This window comes from Loxodonta africana, chromosome 10 (assembly GCF_030014295.1).
Source record: "Loxodonta africana isolate mLoxAfr1 chromosome 10, mLoxAfr1.hap2, whole genome shotgun sequence".
NCBI lineage: Eukaryota > Metazoa > Chordata > Mammalia > Proboscidea > Elephantidae > Loxodonta > Loxodonta africana.
The window spans coordinates 102,154,096-102,171,915 of NC_087351.1; positions in this window are offsets into that span (position 1 = coordinate 102,154,096).

Here is a 17,820-nt window from a genome sequence, read left to right on the forward strand (position 1 = left end):
GATCTTGAGAAATAGTAAAAACTGAGAAGAACACATACTTTTGTGGTTACGAAGGGGGGAGGGAGGGAGGGAGGGAGGGAGAGGGTTTTTTATTGATTAATCAGTAGATAAGAACTGCTTTAGGTGAAGGGAAGGACAACACTCAATACATGGAAGGTCAGCTCAGTTGGACTGGACCAAAAGCAAAGAAGTTTCCGGGATAAAATGAATGCTTCAAAGGTCAGCGGAGCAAGGGCGGGGGTCTGGGGAACATGGTTTGAGGGGACTTCTAAGTCAATTGGCAAAATAATTCTATTATGAAAACAGTCTGCATCCCACTTTGAAATGTGGCGTCTGGGGTCTTAAATGCTAACAAGCGGCCATCTAAGATGCATCAATTGGTCTCAACCCACCTGGAACAAAGGAAAATGAAGAACACCAAGGTCACACGGCAACTAAGAGCCCAAGAGACAGAAAGGGCCACATGAACCAGAGACCTACATCATCCTGAGACCAGAAGAACTAGTTGGTGCCTGGCCACAATCGATGACTGCCCTGACAGGGAGCACAACAGAGAACTCCTGAGGGAGCAGGAGATCAGTGGGATGCAGACCCCAAATTCTCATAAAAAGACCATACTTAATGGTCTGACTGAGACTGGAGGAATCCCGGTGGCCATGGTCCCCAGACCTCCTGTTGGCACAGGACAGGAACCATCCCCGAAGACAACTCATCAGACATGAAAGGGACTGGTCAGTGGGTGGGAGAGAGATGCTGATGAAGAGTGAGCTAATTATATGAGGTGGACACTTGAGATTGTGTTGGCATCTCTTGTCTGGAGGGGGGATGGGAGGATAGAGAGAGAGGGAAGCTGGCAGAATGGTCACGAAAGGAGAGACTGAAAGGGCTGACTCAATAGGGGGAGAGCAAGTGGGAGTACAGAGTAAGATGTATGTAAACTTATATGTGACAGACTGATTGGATTTGTAAACGTTCACTTGAAGCTTAATAACAGTTAATAAAAAAAAAAACTATGTAGTAAGGGTGGGACTCTGGTGGGTGGTGAGGAAATAAGCAGAGAGAGAGAGGGAGGGGGAAAGGGAGAGACAAGAAAAAGATCAAAAGCTTCCCAAGCCCAAGCAAATTTAGAAGCTTTTACATTTCAAGACACCTGCTGTTTAAGACTAAAATATCCATTTTGAATCTTTAAATAGATGAGCGCTGAAGTGACACCATTGATGTTACTCTGGAAAACACTGGTCCATTAGGGTGATTTTTCACAACATTCTTTCCAAAGATGTAAATGTTATTGGTTTCAAACAAGGAAAGCGATGACAACACTCTAAGTCACATTTCCCCAGCTATTCTTTTCACAGCATAAATTAATGATCTCGCGGTTTGCATTGACAGGTACTCAGGTGTTTATTCAGCTGTCTCTGGTGAAATACAGCATTTTGGGGGGGGTAGCACATTTACAAATAAAGAGAAAACAACCTGTAATCCCTCATAAAGGGTAGCCACAGTTCCGCTCCATTTCCTGAAATGGCATTATCTTGAGCACTTCCTTCATGTATGCATAAACAGAGCACAGCTTCATTAGTTCAGGTACGTGCAGAGCATAAATATTGCATGGGATACATTATCCAGGCCCCACGAGGAAGAGCACCTCGGCCTTCCTATCCCAGGTATAAGGATGAAGAGGAAGGTGGTATGGACAAGGTAAGAGATCACCCACTGGTTTCTGATGAGTCTAGGTCATACAAAGAAAAAGCATTTTGCCCAACACAGGAGTAGAGTGGAAAATGGAGTGCCACAGTTAGAAATTTCCTTGAGCAGGAGAGCATCCATGCATGCAAGAGACAGATAATTACTATCTACCCTGATTGCTGCCTCCTTGAAAGCAAAAAGATAACCCCTGAGAATACTAAAAATACTTGTCTCCTTGAGTTGCGCCCTGATATTATTGGCAGTCTATTTGCAGTTGCAACAATTACTGAATGCCTACTGTGTGCCAGGGGTTGGGCCATGGACTATGGATACAAAGACAATAAAGACACTTCTCCCATTGAGGAGCTCACAATTTCATTGAGACCAACAGTCAGGGCTCTTGGTTACAACAGAACCCACTTCTGGGTAAGTTAGGCAGAAAAGAAATATATTAAAGGGATATTGTGTGGCTTGTAGAATGCGGCACAAAATCTGAGGAGGCTGGAGAACTCACCTTAATAGCCAGGACCAGGGCTTGGAATCATGCCACAGGGCTGGTTCTATGAAGCCACCACTGGTACCACTGACATGGGGCCCTAGTCATGGCCATTGCAACAGTTGCCACCCTGGCCAGAAGGGGGCCCCAGGGCCCCCGCCTCTTAGTGCCCCAAGCTTCTGGTTCAAGTCTGGGGTAGGGCATCTAATTTGAAAAGACTAGTCAGGAGGCCTCACTTTAGCTGAAAGGAAGATGGGGAGAGTGGGTATCTGATATTTTTGTTTTCTGTAGTGGGAAGAAGGCACTGCTTACAGAGGTGGAGGATGCTCCAAGCATATGAAAGAAGTTCAGATGCTAAGCAGTGAAAAGGAATCACAAGTGTCCAGTCCAGACCAATAAAAATATATCTCAGAATATTACAGGAAGTGGACAAGAATGGCATGCACAGGGGGCTTTAGGAGCACTAAGTAGGAGGGTAGAGGGAATTTAGGCCAACTGGTGTTGGAGGGAAGGATTCCTGGAGGGAAAGATACATAGTCTGAAAGGGAGCTAAGAGTGAGCCCAGGGAACGCAGGAGAGAGGGTCCTTCAGTTCAGGAGGGTTTTCGATTTCCAGAGAAGAGAGAGTGGGGTGGAGACTGGATGGGGTTGAGCTGAAGTGTTGCATAGGAGTATTGAGATGCTCTTACACTCCCTGGTGGGAGCCTAGAGTTTATTTTATTGGCACTGGAAACCATGAGAAGGCTTTCAGTATGGGAATACTATGATAAAATTTTTCAATTTAGGCAGATAACTTTTACAGCAGTTTGCGGGGTGGGTTGAGGGAGGCAAACTGGTCAGGGAGACCAGCTGGAAGCTGTTGTAATTGGTTAAGAGATGACAAGGACCTGAGCTAAAATGGAAAGGAGGGGCTGGATTTGGGAAATATTTACGAGGCCACAGCAGCGAGAATTAATCCTAGAGCAGTTGCGAAGGATGAGGAGGATCCCATAACAACTCTTAAGTCCCATCCGGGTGTCTGTGAAAGTGGTGGCACCACTGTCTAGCAGAGAGAAGTAGAAGAGGAAGGGATAGACTGGGGAGGGGAAGATAATGGGTTCACCTTTGGACAGGTTGGACAGGTGCCCGTGGGATGTACAAGATGTCAAGTTGGCAGTTGGACACAAGTCAGAGTTCAGGAGAAAGATTAGAGTGAAGATATCATCTGGGGCATTATCCTGATGGTAAAAGCTACAAGACCATGGGCTTTTCCAAGTTAAGTATGTAGAGGGAGAAAGGTAAGAGCAGAATCCTTGAGAACAAACACCCATATTTAAGGAATGGACACTGGAAAAGAGCCAAGGAAGAAGCTAGAGCATAAGCCAGAGAGATGGACCATTCCAATGATCTGTGGTCCACAGTTCTAGAGCTGAGAGGTCAAGTATCAGCTGGACTGAAGAATTTCCCTTGGGATTTAAGTATTTGTTCAGTCTCATACTCAATGGCCCAGCAATATGTACACACATATAAACAATAAATACTTGAGCAGATGGAAATGCAGATTTAATGTACATAAAAATTTCCCTTAACAACTTCTCCCCATAACAGGTCTTGAAAAGTTATTACACTTTCTGAGGAACAACCTCCAATTTTTTCAGTATAATTCTTTTTTCTCCTCTAAACACTCTAAACACCCTACAAGAAAAAAAATTTTTTTTTGGACATTTCTTTTCTGGCAAAGACATACTCACCAGTGGACTGGACACTCCAGTTTCTGACCATCTCATGGACCAATTTTAAATCATGCTCCATGTTGGAAGAACCCAAATGTTTGCTTTGCAAATATCGACACCCAACAGAGGGGGACGGAAAAGGTAACATCTTCTATCTCTTCAGGCTGTCATATGCCTGTGCTATTTCCAGGTCTTTCAAAGTACTCCTTGTAATGGGCCTTTATTTTGCCCTGAAGGTGTTTTTCTCTACCTTTATATGTAAGTGCAGTTTTAGTCCAAAAATATCACGAGTCCGCCTCAAAAGTTGAAAAACTCTTGAAGAAATGAAGCAGAAAGTACCACCTTCTAATGAATGGCTCCCTTGCCCCCTCTCCTTTACACCTACCACCTACAATCAGATCATCTCTTGTTCCTTTGGTGAGTGTGATAAACCATCACTGCATTTCATTTTGTACAAGCTGTATTAATGTATTTTCAAATGATTGCCCATTACTTATATAAACTTATTTTCATTGTTCAATTTTATACGTATCTTTTTCTATCTGTGAAAATTGATTTCCTACAGCACAGAGGATGTAGGATTTGAATATTCTAGGCTATCTGGAAGAAATATGTATTATATCGGCATTCTAGTTTTGTCAGTTGGTCAGCATCTGTGAGTTAGGGGGAACCAGTCCCCTTTGAGTCTGATAAACCCCAGATGGACTTCCACTACCATCATGACTTCTACCACTGCTAAGCATTTGTTTATCACATGTGGTACCAGGGCCAAACACTTGACATACGTCATCTTAATTTATTTTTATGCCAACCTTACCAGATAGACATTGCTAACCCCATTTATAGATTAGGAAAACGAGGCTCAGAGAGTTTAAAGAACTTGGAGCCTTTGAAAAAGCAATCCTAAGCATTAGATCCTAGGCCAGGGGACTCCACCAAGGCCAACTCGAGGCCTTGCCAAAGCGGCAAGCAAAGCTAAAGCCTCTGTCATTAACACTATTCCTCCAGGCAGGAGGTACTGTTGCTCTGGGTCTGGGCAGATGGCCTCTCTTGTCTCCCCAGAGAGAACATTCACTTACGTGTTTGTCTTATGACAAACGAGGGAAAAGCTACGCAACCAAACGTAATAAGATTCTAACAAACAAAATGGATTCTTGATTACAAGGGTTGCTCTGCATCTAAGCAGAGCCCTCTAGCTGTCTTTATCTAACTCTGTTTCCCAAACCAGCTGAGATTTGTTATTGCATTAGGCCTCATTTGGGTATGCTGACCATTCTAAGGGCATCTGGCTTCCTTCAAGGCTAAGATATACTGACATCCTGGCAGGAAGGCAATAGAACTAACAAGGTACCACTTAGAAAGACATCCAAGCCTTCATGGCAGTAAGGAGGGGAAGGTTGGTCCTGAGAAGAGTTGACTATGTTAATAATAACAGTAATAATAATATAGTTATAACAATGGTAGTTAAAAAGAAGGAGAGAATGTCAGACTCTGTGCTGGGGGTTCTGTGGACCTTCAATGAACTGACAGCTCACCCAGGCAGAGATGGGCACCTATGATGTCCCAAGAGGGGCAGGAAAAACACAGAATTCAGCGGTTCTTTGTCTTCATGAATTGTGATCTCCTTCAACTGATTACCGTAGGAATTTTCCTTTCGGGCTGGCGAAGCGCCAAGGGGCAGAGCTGGAGACATCCGGGGAGAGTGCTGAGGGGTCATCTGGAGGGCACTGCTGTTGGTGAGTCAGAGAGAGGAGGGTGGCTGGGCACCGGCTCACCGCCCTAACTGCATTAGCACCTTGGCTCAGTTCACAACTAGCCTGCATGGAGGGCCGGGAATGGAAAGGTCTGATTTAATTTCATCCAAGATCATGTCCTCGTCCTCCTCGTGACAAAACCGCTAACATCGTGAGCTCCAGTCTTTCCTCCCTTCCACACAGAAGGCCCATTCATTGCCCTCAAGGATGACCCAGCACTGGCTCAGGTACACCAATATGTGCAGCACATGCACACTTGGTTCCCAACCTTGTGAAGCTTCCTGACCCCTGGCCAACTTCCTGACCTCTGTCTCAGAGAGTCCATTCCACTTACTGCTACTTTCAGTGGTCCACCCTACCTACAACCTCATCCGGTATGCTGTAAATGCTCCTAGTTAGTTAGTCACTTAGGTGGTTTTACAGGGAGAAGGGGTTGCCCAACTAGATGGTAAGTTACTTGGTCCTTGTTTATATAACCTATCTTACCTTGATTCAGTTCCTGGCCAAAGCACCTTATGAGTAGCAACCATCCATCAGTGGAGGCTTTCCGTTTTGCTATGATGCTGAACAGGTTTCAGTAGAGCTTCCAAACTAAGATGAACTAGGAATAAAGGTCTGGATTTCTTAAAAAAATCGGCAGATGAAAACCCTATGAATCGCAATGGTATGATCCCATTGTTCATGGGGTCACCACGAGTTGAGGACCAACTTGATGGCAGCTAACAACAACCTTCTTCATGGAACCTCGAGGTCAGCACCCCCTCTGGAGAATCACTCTTCTTTGGTATACTTGGGAAGGAGTTTGTCTCACGTGCACTCCTGAGTTGGGCCCATGTCTCAGCCACTTCTCTCCAACATTCACAGCTGCATGTTGCATCTCTGCTCACTTGGCTGAAGTCCACCTCGGTCCCTTCCAATGATGCATGAATTCAAGGCTGGGTGAACTGTTGCTTGACTGATTATTTGGAGAGAAACAGAAAGGACAATGCTGTAGCCGACACAACAGATACTTTAAAAGTAGAATATTAGACCCCCATGTCCTACAAGGCCTTTCAGCCCCCACTACCAAGAATCCGTCCCTTTTCTATACAGGTCCCCTGCATGCCACTCAGTGCCATCTCTCTCCCAATCCCTTCTTCATGAGCAGTCCCCAAAGCCCCCCATTTTTTATTATATAGAGAACTTTTAGTTCTCTTTATGCCATGCCTTTGGGGTTGTGTGCTGAGGACTCTCTTTTGACAACCAAATGACTCACCAAGAATTTTGCTGAATAAAAGCTCTTCTAATCTGGAAGAAAGTCATGCCATTCCCTTAAGAAAGCAGATGTAGTTACAGGCAGTTGTGATTGGAATTCTCTACTAAATCATTATCTTTCTTGATAGGTAGCAGAATGGGCACATGGAGAAAACCCCAACTAATACTCATTCATTCTTTAGAATTTCTTTGCTAGTATCATTCTTGCTCAGATTTCTTGGGCCGAGTTAACAGGATGGAGGTGCCTGAGTGTTTGTTCATCCTAAGAAGCCCTCTCTGTAACAGACAATGCCCTATATCTCAGTTACCCAACAAAATAAGTTTGTTTCTCACTAACCTACAGCTCCAATGTGGGTCAGAGGTGCTCTAATCCATGCAGTGATTCAGGGACTCAGGTTCCTTCCATTTTGTGGCCCCACCTATTTCTAGGATATCGGAACCCTCTCCCTTCAGCAGGCCAGTGGGAAAGACAGCAAGGATTGCTTGTGGAAGGTTTACGTGGACCATGCCCGAATGTGGTGGTCATCATTTTGGCTCATATACTATTGGCCGGAATTCAGTTACACGGCCACAATTAATTCCAGGAGTGTGCAGGAAGAAGTGTAGACTATGGGTGCTGGTGAACTCTAGTACTCTAGCAGTATCTGCCATATTCTTTTAGGGGTAGCTTCCCTCTACTCCAGAGTCCCTCAATTGTGCAAATGGTTAATGCATTCAGCTGCTAACCAAAAAGTTGGAGGTTCAAGTTCTCCCAGAAAAACCTTGGAAGAAAGATTTGATGATCTACTTCCAAAAAAGCAGCATTGAAAACCCTGTGGAGCACAGTTTTACTCTGACACACATGGGGTTGCTATGCATCAGAGTTGACTCGACAACAACAGGTAATGATAATAGAAGTTCCCTTTACTCCAAATTGGAGCTCCTTCCAGTGGTCCATTCAAGTTTAAAAAGAAACCCTGCTACCTTTCATGGGTGAGAAAGTTGCCATAAAGCTGAAGCCTCCTACTCTTTCCAGACAACTCCATAGAAGTCAGAAGCAAAGGAGAAGGCAAAGAGCAGTATCCTAACATTAGAAGGAGGACTACTGAGCCTTCCCAGTATACATATTTGTTATTGTTGTTAGGTGCTGTCTAGTTGGTTCCAACTCATGATGAACCTATGTACAAGAGAAGGAAATACGGCATGGTCCTGCACCATTGTTGCAATCATTGTTATGCTTGAGCTCATTGTTGCAGCCACTGTGTTAATTCATCTCATCGAAGGTCTTCTTTTTCACTGACCCTCCACTTTACCAAGCATGATGTCCTTCTCCATGGACTGATCCCTCCTGATAAAGTGTCCAAAGTAAGTGAGACATAGTCTTGCCATCCTTGCTTCTAAGGAGTATTCTGGTTGTACTCTTTCCAAGACAGATTTGTTCATTCTTTTGGCAGTTCATGGTACGCATATTCAATATTTTTTGCCAACACCACAATTCAAAGGCGTCTTTGGTCTTCCTTATTCATTGTCCAGCTTTCACATGCATGAGAGGCGATTGAAAACATCATGGCTTGGGTCAGGCTCACCTTAGTCTTCAAGGTGACATCTTTGCTTTTCAACACTTTAAAGAGGTCTTTTGCAGCAGATTTACCCAATGCAATGCATCTTTTTGATTTCTCGACTGCTACTTCCATAGGTTTTGATTGTGGATCCAAGTAAAATGAAATCCTTGACAACGTCAACCTTTTCTTTATTTATCATGATGTTAAGTTTTTTTTTTTTTTTATGTTGAGGTGTAATCCATACTGCTGGCTGTGGTCTTTGATCTTCATGTCCTCTTCACTTTCAGCAAGCAAGGTTGTGTCATCTGCATATTGCAGGTTGTTAACGAGTCTTCCTCTGATCCTGATGCCTCATTCTTCTTCATGTAGTCCAGCTTCTTGGATTATTTACTCAGCATACAGATTGCCTTGGTGATGACAGTGGTTAAGTGTCCAGCTGCTAACCAAAAGTTGTGTGGTTGGAATCCATCAGCTGCTCCTTGGAAACCTCATGGGGCAGTTCTACCCTGTCCTATAGGGTCACTATGAGTCAGAATCGACTTGATGGCTGTGGCGATGGGTTCCTATCATGATGCATTGAGCTACAGTAGCGGCTCAACAGACGATGGTTCCATATATAGATATGGCGGTCACATAATTTTCATAAGTTAGTGTGTTACTCCTTCCTCCTATTTTCCTCCAAACACAGCAGAGAAATAGGCATTTACTCTTTCTCCTCTGCTTTCCTACATGTGGAAGTCTTGCCTTCAAAGCATCAGAAGAAACTATGTTTATCCCCAAACAAAAATAAATCCTTATGAAATCAAAGCAACTTAATGGGACGAGGCTAAAATGTACTCAACTATCTCTTGCTACTGAAGATGTATAAGGAATATAAATAAATGTACACGGTGCAATTCACTTTGCTGAAGCATAAAAATTATAGGGTTTCAATCTACAGAAAGAAAGTGAAGAGCTTTTTGACACTAGGTAAGTACATTGTGTGCAATTGTTTCCTGGTGCTCCTGGAAGGGAAACTCCCTGGAAAGAAAGCTTGGTATCCAGAGAGAAGAGCACACAGAAGGTGACCCTTCATCCCAGTATGCCCGGTGTAGCTGTGGGTTATGCCTGTTCTGGCAGTGTAGTTACTGATAGCCCCTTTACTCTCAAATGTATCCCAGTTGGGGTGATAATTTATATGTCATGGAGGGAAGGCACTTGAATACAGAGCAAATTTGTTAGCACCTAACTTTACTGCTAAGGCAGATATGCTTGTAAACAACATCAGGAAAATGGCTAAGTAAACCATAGCTTATCCCTAAGGAGGAAACCACCAAATGATGACAATGAACAGCATTTTAAAACTCTTAGGACACAGAGTATTACGACAGCCTCTTAATTGGTTTTCTTACCTCCAGGCTTGCCCCCTCTAATGTGTTCAGGGCCACCATGTACAGTGACACAGATTGCACCGTGCACAACTCCAGGAGATGGCATTCCCACAGACCAAGATGAGACTGGTGCATGCATTTGAGTTGTGTACTACCCAACCTGTGCAACTGTACAGGGCACTCCTGAATGTATTTCCCGCACTGCAGCCTCAATGCTTGTTCTTAAAATGAACACACTGAACACGATGTTCCCTGCTTACAACCGCTCAGTGCCTCCCCTGACCTCAGAATCCATACGCAATAAATGCTTCCTGAATTTAAGTCAAAAAAAGTAGAAGAAAAATAGTATGTATGCTGTGATTATAATATGTAAAAACACTTAAGCAAAGGGAACACATTTAGAAGGAATTATACCAAAATGACGAGAGCGGTCGTGTTTGTGTGGAGAAATTATTGATGGCTCTTTTTTTTTTTCTATTTGAGTTTTCTCTACTTCCCAAATTTTCTTTAGTGCAACTATATTATAACTTTTAAAAGTATGATTTAAAAATACACACCATGTAACATTTTAATTCTCAGCCCAAAGCTGGCTTGTTTCAGGCTATACCCAAAAAGAACAGATTTCCTTGTAACAAAAGATTTGGAAAGGTGCCCCGGAGTTGCCCCTACTGGGATTTGACCTATATGTTGTTAATTGGGGAATGTGGCCACCCTAGGGAATGGTTCATTACTGCTCTGTGGGGTTTCAATAATGAGCACAATAGTCATCTTGGCAGGCTGGAATTCCCCAGATGGCAAGGCTGCCCTGGGGATCCGCGTTACAAAGATGTCCTATAGATAGAATGCTGCAGAAAGTGAGGTCTGGACACCTTTTATTGACAAAAGGCCACCTGGTATTATTTCCTAGTTCTTAGCTTCACTCAGGAGAAAGGCAGCCAAACACCTGAGGATATTTATAGCCCAGGGTAACAGCCTCTCAGGGTCAAAAGAGAATCATACATCTGCTGGTGTTCATTAGCTGAAGAGCTGTGTCTTACCTGTGGTCTTGTGACAGGGGCTAGTTCTGGGACAGAGAATTACTGAGGAGGGGCATGATGTGGTGAGCTTGCAAATGGTGGGACTAGGAGAAGGACAACATGCTTGGTAAAGTAGAGGGTCAGCAAAAAAGAGGAAGACCCTCAACAAAATGAATTGGCACAGTGGCTGCAAAGACAGGCTCAAGCATAACAATTGTGAGCATGGCACAGGACCAGGCAGTGTTTTGCTCTTTTGTACATAGGGTCACCATGAGTCAAAACTGACTTGATGGCACCTGACAACAACAAGGGGATAAAGAGCAAGTGCTACTAGTAGATACTGAGCTCTCGTGTGTGGCAGACGCTGCAGGGCCTTTTAATAGACCTCCTTGTGGCCTCCTCAACAATCCTTCCCCACCCACTGCTTTCTTTCTGCAGAGCACCTCCCTTTGTAAAGGCCGAAAGTGCTATAAATCTGCTTTCTCAGGCTCCCTTGCAGCTAAAACATGTAACCCCATCTTGGCAAATGGGACTGAGGAAAAGGCTGCTGGTAAGGGTTCATGTCTACATGTGATGAGTGGAACTGTGGCAGCCATTTTGTGACCATGAGGAAACCAACCTAGATCCAAAGTCAAAATACCCTGGGGATACTCACTGCCATTAAGTTAATTCTGACTTATAATGACCCTGTAGGACAGAGGAGAACTGCCCTATAGGGTTCCCAAGCCTATAAATCTTTACAGAAGCAGACTGTCACATCTTTCTATCTTTCTACCTTTAAGCGGAACCCCCGGCTTTTCAGTTAGCGACTGAGCACTTTAACCACTCCACCACCAGGGCTCACGCTAGGGATAGCAGAACAGAAATGTGCAAAGAGACTGAACCTTTGATGATATAGTTTGGCAGGCCAGCCAATCATAAAACTACCCTACCCCTGAACATCTAGCTATGTGAGAAAATACGCCCCCTTTAGTTGGGTATCCTGTTGCTTGTAGCCAAAGGCAACCAACACTCCTCTAATTGTCATGAGAACCCTACAATGATTGTCTTATTATCCCCATTTTATGGACGAGTGAACTGTAAACTCAGAAGGTCATCTGGCATCAAAAGCTGTGTTCTTTCCACCATACACTATGCTTATTGCATTCTTTCTCTGATAGCTAGGGGCTGTTTATTACAGCAGTTAGTATTTCTTGGTCATACAAAGGCTGAAGAAGATGCCAAGCGCCATGTTCATAACTCCAGGCCAGAGTCCTGGCTGAATTGCAGACTCACCTGGGGAGCTTTAAATGTTCTGGTACCCAGGCTGCAGACCAGAACTACTAAAGCAGAAACCCTGGGGGTGGACTCCAGACATCAATGTTCGTGAGCTCCAGTGTGTTTCCAATGTGCCACCATCACCGGTGAGCTCCACTGTTCTGTGCAGAGCATCACAGGATGGCTTTTAAGCAGAACCAAAAAGGAAAAAACCAAACGCAGTGCCGTCGAGTCGATTCCAACTCATAGCGACCCTGTAGGACAGAGTAGAACTGCCCGATAGAGTTTCTAAGGAGCGCCTGGCGGATTCGAACTGCTGACCCTTTGGTTAGCAACCGTAGCACTTAACTACTACGCCACCAGGGTTTCCATTTAAGTAGAAGTAGCTTGAAATTATTTAAATCCAATATGTGAAAAGATGGTAATCTCTTTAAAGGCAAGGGATAAGTTCACCTTTGAATCTCGTTTCTTCCCCCGCTGCTAGTTAAACTCAGCCTAGTTTCTTACAGTATTTAAAAAGGCGATGTGCATTTTGCTGGGGTTTGGGTGGTGGATAGCCCTGATTTGTAGAATTTGCCAATTCCCACAGTGTAAATACTCCCTCCGTGGCTGATTTCAGGCTACCAATGTGTTGTGAACTCCTGGCAAAATTCCTGAAAATGTAACAATCTGCTGGCAAAGTTGTCAAGTTCTGTGGCTCCTAACCTAAATGCGGGCAGCTTAAATCCACCAGGCGCTCCCTGGAAACTGTATAAGGCAGTCCTACTCTGTCCTACAGGGTCGCTATGAGTCAGAATCCACCTGGTGGCAACAGGTTTGGTTTTTTTTGTTTGTTTCTTTGTTTGTAACAATCTGCTTTCATGAGCCAGCTTCATCCTACCATTGATAAGGTAGGAGTCACATATCAAGTGACTTCAGGGCACAGGAAAGTAACTCAAATGAGTGAGACTGACCAGATATGAGGCATTGGGAAATGGTGGGGACTATGGCAAACTGCATAGCAAATGCATTCTAATTCAAACATCTGGGGAGACCCTGTCTATAATAGAGAGCTGTTTGCAGATTGAATTTAGCCCCTACAAGTCGCATTTTAAGTAATTGATGGATGTTTGCTAAATGAATGAATGCATAAACTGAAAAGTCTGTAACTGATTTTTTTCTAAATAATTTTTATTGTGCTTTAAGTGAAAGTTTACAAATTAAGTCAGTCTCTCACACAAAAAATTATAAAAACCTTGCTACATACTCCCAATTACTCTCCTCATAATGAGACAGCCCACTCCCTCCCTCCACTCTCTCTTTTCATATCCATTTCGCCAGCTTCTAACCCCCTCTACCCTCTCATCTCACCTCCAGGAAGGAGATACCAACATAGCCTCAAATGCCCACCTGATCCAAGAAGCTCACTCCTCACCAGCATCCCTCTCCCACCCATTGTCCCGTCCAATCCATGTCTGAAGAGTTGGCTTTGGGAATGGTTCCTGTCCTGGGCCAGCAGAAGGTCTGGAGGCCATGACCACCAGGGTCCTTCCAGTCTCAGTCAGACCATAAAGTCTGGTCTTTTTATGAGAATTTGGGGTCTGCATCCCACTGCTCTCCTCTCCTTCAGGGGGTTCTCTGTTATGTTCCCTGTCAGGACAGTCATCAGTTGTAGCCAGGCACCATCTAGTTCTTCTGGTCTCAGGATGATGCAGTCTTTGGTTCATGTGGCCCTTTCTGTCTCTCGGGTTCACAATTATCTTGTGTCCTTAGTGTTCTTCATTCTCCTTTGATCCAGGTGAGTTGAGACTCATTGATGCATCTTAGATGGCCGCTTGCTAGCGTTTAAGATCCCAGACACCACTCTTCAAAGTGGGATGCAGAATGTTTTCTTAATAGATTTTATTATGCCAATTGACTTAGACGTCCCCTGAAACCATGGTCCCTAAACCTCTGCCCCTGCTACGCTGGCCTTCGAAGCATTCAGTTTATTCAGGAAACTTCTTTGCTTTTGGTTTAGCCCAGTCGTGCTGACCTCCCCTGCATTGTGTGTTGTCTTTCCCTTCACCTAAAGTAGCTCTTATCTACTGTCTAATTAGTGAATACGCCCTCCCTCCCCCCTTTCCTAACCACAAAAGAGTGTTTTCTCCTCAGTTTAAACTATTTCTCAAGTTCTTATAATAGTGGTCTTATACAACATTTGTCCTTTTGCAACTGCCTAATTTCACTCAGCATAATGCCTTCCAGGTCCCTCCATGTTATGAAATGTTTCACAGATTCCTCACGGTTCTTTATCGATGTGTGGTATTCCATTGTGTGAATATACCATAATTTATTTATCCATTCATCTGTTGATGGGCACCTTGTTTGCTTCCATCTTTTTGCTATTGTAAACTGTGCTGCAATAAACATGGGTGTGCATATATCTGTTTGCATAAAGACTCTTATTTTTCTAGGATATATTCTGAGGAGTGGGATTGCTGGGTTGTATGGTAGTTCTTTTTCTAGCTTTTTAAGGAAGCGCCAAATCGATTTCCAAAGTGGTTGTACCATTTGACATTCCCACCAGCAGTGTAGAAGTGTTCCAATCTCTCCACAGCCTCTCCAACATTTATTATTTTGTGTTTTTTGGATTAATGCCAGTCTCGTTGGAGTGAGATGAAATCTCATCGTAGTTTTGATCTGCATTTCTGTAATCGCTAATGATCTGTTAGCTATCTGAATGTCTTCTTTAGTGAAGTATCTATTCATATCTTTTGCCCATTTTTTAATTGGGTTATTTGTCTTTTTGGAGTTGAGTTTTTGCAGCATTATGTAGATTTTAGAGATCAAGCGCTGACTGGAAATGTCATAGCTAAAAACTTTTTCCCAGTCTGTAGGTAGTCTTTCTACTCTTTTGGTGAAGTCTTTGGTTGAGCATAAGTGTTTGATTTTTAGGAGCTCCCAATTATCTAGTTTTTCTTCTGCTTTGTTAGTAATGTTTTGTATACCATTTATGCCATGTATTAGGGCTTCTAATGTTGTCCCTATTTTTTCTTCCGTGATCTTTAACATTTTAGGTTTTATATTTAGGTCTTTGATTCATTTTGAGTTAGTTTTTGTGCATGGAGTGAGGTATATGGGTCTTGTTTCCTTTTTTTGCAGATGGATATCCAGTTATGCCAGCACCATTTATTAAAAAGACTGTCTTTTCCCCATTTAACTGTTTTGGGGCCTTTGTCAAATATCAACTGATCATATGTGGATGGATTTACGTCTGGATTCTCAATTCAGTTCCATTGGTCTACGTATCTGTTCTTGTACCAGTACCAGGCTGTTTTGACTACTGTGGCGGTATAATAGGTTCTAAAATCAGGTAAAGTAAGGCCTCCCACTTTGTTCTTCTTTTTCAGTAATGCCTTATTTATCCGGGGCCTCTTTCCCTTCCATATGAAGCTGGTGATTGGTTTCTCCATCTCATTAAAGAATGTCGTTGGAATTTGGATTGGAATTGCATTAAATGTATAGATTGCTTTTGGTAAAATAGACATTTTTATAATATTAAGTCTTCCTATCCATGAGCAAGGTATGTTTTTCCACTTATGTAAGTCTCTTTTGGTTTCTTGCAGAAGTGTATTGTAGTTTTCTTTGTATAAGTCTTTTACATCTCTGGTAAGATTTATTCCTAAGTATTTTATCTTCTTGGGGGCTACTGTAAATGGCATTAATTTGGTGATTTCTTCTTTGATGTTCTTTTTGTTGGTGTAGAGGAATTCAATGCATTTTTGTATGTTTATCTTGTATCCTGATACTCTGCTGAACTCTTCTGTTAGTTTCAGTAGTTTTCTTGAGGGTTCCTTAGGGTTTTCTGTGTATAAGATCATGTCATCTGCAAATAGAGATTCTTTTAGTTCTTCCTTGCCAATCTGGATGCCCTTTATTTCTTTATCTAGCCTAATTGCTCTGGCTAGGACTTCCAGCACAATGTTGAATAAGAGCGGTGATAAAGGGCATCCTTGTCTGGTTCCTGATCTCAGTGGGAATGTTTCCAGGCTCTCTCCATTTAGGGTGATGTTGGCTGTTGGCTTTATATAAATGCCCTTTATTATGTTGAGGAATTTTCCTTCTATTCCTATTTTGCTGAGAGTTTTTATCATGAGTGAGTGTTGAACTTTGTCAAATGCCTTTTCTGCATCAATTGATAAAATCATGCGATTCTTGTCTTCTGTTTTATTTATGTGGTGGATTACATTAATTGTTTTTCTAATGTTGAACCATCCCTGCATCCAAACCCAAATGAAACCCACTGCCCTCGAGTCGATTCTGACTCATAGAGACCCTATAGAACAGAGTAGAACTGCCCCTGCATACCTGGTATGAACCCCACTTGGTCATGGTGAATTATTTTTTTGATATGTTGTTGAATTCTATCGGCTAGAATTTTGTTGAGGATTTTTGCATCTGTGTTCATGAGGGATATAGGTCTATAATTTTCTTTTCTTGTGGTGTCTTTACCTGGTTTTGGTTTCACGGATATGGTGGCTTCATAGAATGAGTTTGGTAGTATTCCATCCTTTTCTATGCTCTGAAATACCTTTAGTAGTAGTGGTGTTAACTCTTCTCTGAAAGTTTGGTAGAACTCTGTGGTGAAGCAGTCTGGACCAGGGCTTTTTTTTGTTGGGAGTTTTTCGATTACCTTTTCAATCTCTTCTTTTGTTATGGGTCTATTTAGTTGTTCTACCTCTGTTTGTGTTAGTTTAGGTAGGTAGTGTGTTTCTAGGAATTCACCCATTTCTTCTAGGTTTACAAATTTGTTAGAGTACAATTTCTCATGGTAATCTGATATGACTCTTTTACTTTCAGTTGGGTCTGTTGTAATATCACCCATCTCATTTCTTATTTGGGTTATATGCCTCCTCTCCAGTTTTTCTTTTGTCATTTTGGCCAGTGGTTTATCAATTTTGTTGATTTTTTCAAAAACCAGCTTTTGGTCTTGTTAATTCTTTCAATTGTTTTTCTGTTTTCTATTTCATTTAGTTCTGCTCTAATTTTTATTATTTGTTTTCTTCTGGTGCCTGTGGGTTTCTTTTGTTGCTCTCTTTCTACTTGTTCAAGTTGTAGGGATAATTCTTTGATTTTGGCCCTTTCTTCTTTTTGTATGTGTGCATTTATTGATATAAATTGGCCTCTGAGCACTGATTTTGCTGTGTCCCAAAGGTTCTGATAGGAAGTGTTTTCATTCTCATTGGATTCTCTGAATTTCTTTATTCCATCCTTAAAGTCTTCTATAATCCAGTCTTTTTTGAGCAGGGTATTGTTCAGTTTCCAAGTGTTTGATTTCTTTTCCCTGCTTTTCCTGTTATTGATTTCCACTTTTATAGCCTTACGGTCAGAGAAGATGCTTTGTAATATTTCAATGTTTTGGATTCTGCTAAGGCTTGCTCTATGACCTAATATGTGGTCAATTCTAGAGAATGTTCCATGTGCCCTAGAAAAGAAAGTATAGTTGGTTGCTGTTGGGTGGAGTGTTCTGTACATGTCTATGAGTTCAAGTTGGTTGATTGTGGCATTTGATCTTCCGTGTCTTTATTGAGCTTCTTTCTGGATGTCCTGTCCTTCACTGAAAGTGGTGTGTTGAAGTCTCCTACTATGATTGTGGAGTTATCTATCTCACTTTTCAATGCCGATAGAGTTTGTTTTATGTATTTGCAGCCCTGTCATTGGGTGCATAAATATTTAATATGGTTATATCTTCTTGATGTATCGTCCCTTTAATC